This window comes from Podarcis filfolensis (genome assembly GCF_964270895.1).
Source record: "Podarcis filfolensis genome assembly, chromosome: 7".
Lineage (NCBI taxonomy): Eukaryota > Metazoa > Chordata > Lepidosauria > Squamata > Lacertidae > Podarcis > Podarcis filfolensis.
This window is the reverse complement of record NC_139603.1, coordinates 19,136,886-19,142,671: the sequence shown is the minus strand read 5'-3', so window position 1 is coordinate 19,142,671 and position 5,786 is coordinate 19,136,886.

Sequence of the window (5,786 nt, the reverse complement as noted above, 5' to 3'; positions counted from 1 at the left end):
CTTCTGGAAAGAAAAGCTGCTCACATCAGCCAAAGCAGTGGGGGTGCCCATGGAGTGCTGACAACAAAGGGAGAATTCATGTTGCTTCCCCAGGCAGCCTGCACCATAGGAGACACTATCCTGAATTCTTTCAAATCTGACTGGGGTCCTTGCAGACTGAAATGGGGGAACTGCAGGAAAAGCTTTGTTACTTGATTCAGATGAATATACAAAAATCCCCTAACTCAGATGCCAGATGGGTGGAAGACCAGTTCTAATTGGGGTCTGAACTGGTGGTGACTGAGACCTTGTGGTCTTGGTGGATACCTTGACGGAAATATTGACTCAATGTGTGGCAGATTTTCCACTCTAGGAACTATTAAGAAAATGATTGAAAACAGACTTGCCAATATCGTAACGCTGATATATAAACCTATGGTGTAACTCTGGTCTCCTCACCTCAAGAAAAGAAGAAAAAAGAGAGATTGTCCAGTTGAAAAAGGTCCAGGAAAGGGCAACCAAAATTATCAAAGAAAAGGAATGACTCTCCTCTGGGGAAAAGTTATAGCATTTGGGACTTTTTAGTTGAGAGAAAAGGCTTGTAAGAAGTGACATGATAGAGTTTCATAAAATTATGCATGACAGGGAGAAGATGGACAGAGAAAAGTTTATTCCTAGGAGTCAATAAAGATTGTTTATGTATGCCACTACTGCGGTCCATGTTTTGCTAGCCCCAAAACGGAAAACGAGCGAGGTCCCAACTAAAGAAGAATGGCAACTTAAACTGATGGAATATGCACAGCTTGCAGATTTAACATATAGAAGAAGAGAACAAGAAGAAAGTATGTTTAAAGAAGACTAGAAAATGTTTACTGAATATATGGGTGAAAATTGTGTACATTTAAAAACACTGATGGCATTAAGACAAATTCAACAGTGTAAATAAGTTATGATGGATGTAGCAATGGAAGACTGAATGGTTTATTTCATGTAAAATACTCAGGGATGTATGGTATTGTAATGGTTCTAGGGGTTGCTCGTGTGTAAGTTGTCGCCACTCCTGGCTAGGTTACCTGGGTGAACCCTTTCTGTCTGGACAGCCTCTCACCCGTGGCTGTCTCAATCGCTGGCAGAATCCGTCAGTGGGCGTTTCTTGAACTTCTTCCAGCAAAGAAGTTCTTTGACGCCTAGTCTCCTCCTACTCTCCCTGTGCGGAAGTCTTCTGCGCAGGGAGGGTGTGGGCAGCGGAGGACCTGTGCTCTCCCCGCTGGTCTCCGGCGAGGAGTCCTGGAGCCCCCTCGCCGATTCCCCCATCTGCCCCCCTTCTCCACTGGTGCTACGCTGATTTCCTTCCCCAGCAGATGGGCTGCCTCTCTCCCTACTGGGACCCTCTCTGGCATCCCTCTGGAGCCTTCCGTCTGCCTCTGGCTCCGATGGCAGTTCCCTGACAGGTATGCAAAATGAACCACAGAAAGAGAAGAAGGGAAGTCATGAATTTAAGGTTGTCTAAATGAATATTTTGAAATGCAAATTACATAGATAGTGTGTGTGTTTGTGTGTGTATGTGTATGTGTATGTGTGTGTAAAGAGAAAAGGATTATCTCCCTTTCTCATGCCATTAGAACTCATTGGCATTCAATGAAGCTGAAAGTTGGAAGATTCGGGACAGATAAGACTTTTTCATTCACCACATAGTAAAACTATGGAACTTGCTCCATAGTGATGGCTACCAGCTTGGATGGCTTTAAAAGAGGATTGGACAAATTCATGAAGGATAAGGCTATAATTGGCTACTAGCCACAATGACTATCTTCTTCCTCCATCGTCAGAGGCATCGTGCCTCTGAATCTCTTTCTCTTTAGTGATCACTCGTGGCCAAGTAAGATTGTCTTCAATAAACACAGTCTTAACAGTGGGTCCATAAGTGACTGTTGAGGCCAATTCTGGATCCACATGTCCTTTCATAGTGCAACATAGGTTTCCTGGTGGGAGTTCATCATCATGAGGGTTTGCCAAATGTGCCTTCCTCTTAGCGCATTTCCCCCTTTTGTCCTAAGTTTGAGCATCTTCAAAGTCCATGACACTTTTGATAAAGGCTGTTCTCCAACTGGGGCGCTCACAGGCCAGTGTTTCCCAGTTGTCAGTGTTCATACTACATTTTTTAAGATTTGCCTTGAGAGAGTCTTTAAACCTCTTTTGTTGACCACCAGCATTACGCTTTCCGTTTTTAAGTTTGCAATAGAGTAGCTGCTTTGGAAGACGATAATTAGGCATTGGCACAACATGACCAGTCCAACAAAGTTGATGTAGAAGAAGCATTGCTTTGACACTGGTGATCTTTGCTTCTTCCAGTACACTGGCATTAGTTCACCTGTCTTCCCTGGTGACAACATTGATGGGGTTTTTCATAGAGTTGGAAATGGCATTTATAAGTGGTCTATGTTTGTATGCCTCTGAATACCAGGCAACTGGTTGGCCATTGTGAGAGCAGGCTGTTGGACAAGAAGAGCCACTGGTCTGATCCAGAAGGCTCTTTTTATGTTCTTGTACACTGTGAGCAGTGGGATAGAGGAGAAACCACTTTCTTAAATGGAAGCTAAGGCTGCATTAACTGTTACTGATCTATAATTGGGAGACATTACCAGATACAATTTACACTCCAGAAAAGAGTCATTAGAGCCAGATCACTGAGAGGCTAATGGAAATAGTTCTTGTGCACAGACGGAGGCTCCTCATTTTAAGAGAGATCACGAATACTGCAAGCGCCGCAAAGAGGACTGAGAGTTACAGCAGGCATGTTCAATCCTGCCCTCTGGTATATAACAATGTCCTCAATTTTTATATGAAATAGTTTAAATTCTATGGCTCGTGTTTAGCTCCTAGTTTCAAAGCTACTGAAATGGAGCCAATTTCTGTATGTATGATATAAAATGAGGGTTTATGAAAGCAGAAGCTTTTCAAGCTAACAAAAAAGAAGGGGCTTTTACTAACTAGAACTTATTCTTTTTTTAAAATGTAGCCGAGCAATAAAGCAGAGATCAATTTGTCAACATTCAATTGCAACCGCAGTTCACCCAGAAAACTTTGTGTGTGACTCAGAGTGAGCACAAAGGGAGATAGTTAAAGAAAAATTGCCCTCTGTTCTCAAGGTCATGGGGTTTTGCCAATACTTTTTGTCAGTGCCGTAAATAAAGTTTCACAGTGCTGTGAACCATTACAAGGGACAAGGGAGGGGGTAAAGTACTAAATCAAGTTCTCTGTTTTTTATATGCACTGTAATATTTGAACTTTTATTGAGCCCCCTGCCTCAGTTTATAAACACAACATCACATTTCTCTTTCTTCCCTATCTTCCCACGCTACCCAGAAGAAATAATCTATTGTCCCAACTACTATGTGCGTCAAACTGTTTTGCGTTCAGTGAGCCAGCTATAGGGAAGAGAGAGAAAAACGGAAAAGAAAAAAGGGAAAGGAACTTGGGAAGGAGAGGAAGAATGGAGATGAGGATAGCATGGAAATATTCAAGAGGGAGCAGAAGAGAGATCCACTTCAGATCCTTTGACCCATCAATTCAAAACACAGACCAACAGCTATGCAGAGATCTGTGGAGGGCTTAGCAATTCTCCCCATTTTCACAGTCAGCAAAAGTAGGAGAATCATCAAGCCCTTTGTGGCCCACCATACATGGATGTGCAACTTTCCACTCAATGGAGAACAAGTTCTGAAGGCCTCTGTGTTATTCTCATAACATCCTTCTGATGTAGGCTTAGCTGGGAGGAATGTTAGAAACTGAGATATGAAAGCTGTTGCTAAATGGCACCTTAAACCTAGGTTATGGGCACAACGGAATGTCTAGGCACACTTTTTCATAACAAGAATACAAAGCTGAAAATGAACAAACTGCAGCTAAAATATTATGTTCATTTTTCACATGTGCTAGTCCTTTTCCTGCCCACACCCCTAATATTCATAAGAGGGTCACTTCGCCAGAGAGCAGCTGGAAGTGGGGAGGCAGAAAAAGATCCCCCTTTCCTTCCACTCTGCAGTTTTAATCTGAAATCTTAGGCACAGGACTGCGCCCAGAGCTCAGAAACAGCTCGTGCCAATGAAATTCCCTCTTGCAAAATACACCTAGAACAATGGGAGTTTCAATCACTGGCTTTCCCAGACTGGCTTACGATCACCCGGTGAGCTTCATGACTGCACAGGGATTTTATGTTGGTGTCAGAAATCCATCTCCAGCACTCAAAATTACCCTGTCTCTGAAGCCAACAAGAATGCCAGCACAATTTCCCAGAGGGTTCTGCATGCCATTTCTTGGTACTCACAAAAACTGATGCAGCCAAACTGTGCCATGGGTGTCATGTTGCTATGCTGCTGGCAGTCCTGGAATCACTATGTCTAGGGTCAGGTGTAGATGATCAGCCAGTAGCCTTTGACATCTGCCAAGAACCTATGGATGCAGATGCTATCACCCTTGGCTCTCCTTTCTGGTGTTTGGATGATCATTGTGCAGCCGCCATCTCAGGAGGCCACGATGCTCTTGAATGATGCTGCTTTGCTGCAGGACATTATAAGCAGTTGCAATGGTGGCTGTCTGGCGCTCATAAGATGAGCACCACTTCCACTACCAACATCACCTACCTTTTCCTTCCTTAGGACCAGGCTATCTGCCCCTCATGTCTGGTGAAAATAAAGGGAGGAGAGGGGAAGATGATGGATGGGGCTGCCCACCGATATGGGGCTTCATCAGAACTTCCTGATCACGGCTCCCTCAGACCCAGAGAGAGACCTGCCTAGGGTGCTGGGTTAGGAAAGGCACACAAATCTTCCAAAGATCACAGGGGAGTTACATATGGGCCTTGTTTTGCCACAAAACCATATACAGTGGACACTCGGGTTGCGAACGTGATCCGTGTGTGAGGCACTTTCACAACCTGCAGCGTTCGCAAGACGCAGGGCCGTTTCTGGGCACACACGGGTTGCGATTCAGCACTTCTGTGCATGTGTGACCACCAAAACCCGGAAGTAACCCATTCCGGTACTCCCAGGTTTCGGCACACCCGTAACCCAAAAAAAACACAACCTGAAGTGACTGTAACTTGAGGTATGACTGTAGATTTAAAGCCACAGGTGATTCACAGAATCACGGAAACAAATGTAAGGTCTCAAACACTACCGAGAGGAAAGAAGTCTGCGACTGCTAGTTTATTTTCAACAATGCTAGACAGGGCAAAGAAACCAATACCTTGTGTATGCTGAGGTAGGTTTGTGCTAAATTAGATATGACTCCTGAGCATTACAAACTGTGCACAAGGGGGAAAATATTTCATAGGTAACTCATTCTTTTTATGTGTAAAGCAATTCTCAAATAGCAGTAAATGTGACTTAACCATGAAAACTCCACACAACTATGAAAACAAGCAGCTCTTAGTCATCTTAAGTAATCCCAAAACTCATATACACACACATATTCCTCTCCCCCCGTCTTTCATGATTATGAAGTTTAGTCATGCTTAGGGCTGCCATATGTACAGGTTTTCCCAGACGCATCTGGGAATCTGGCTGCCAAAATGGCGTTCAGGCAGATTTTTGCTGAATTGGCAAAATAGTCCAGAAAAGCCGGACGTATGGCAAGTAGGGTGATTTTTTTTATTTTAAAAATGCTTAAAAAGTAAAAAAAATAAAAAGCCCCACATTTTAACAACTTTGCTCCCCCACCCAAATAAAAATAAAAAATACCTCCACAACTTTGTCTGGATTTTCACTTTTGGGAATATGGCAACCCTAATCATGCTATTGTAGATG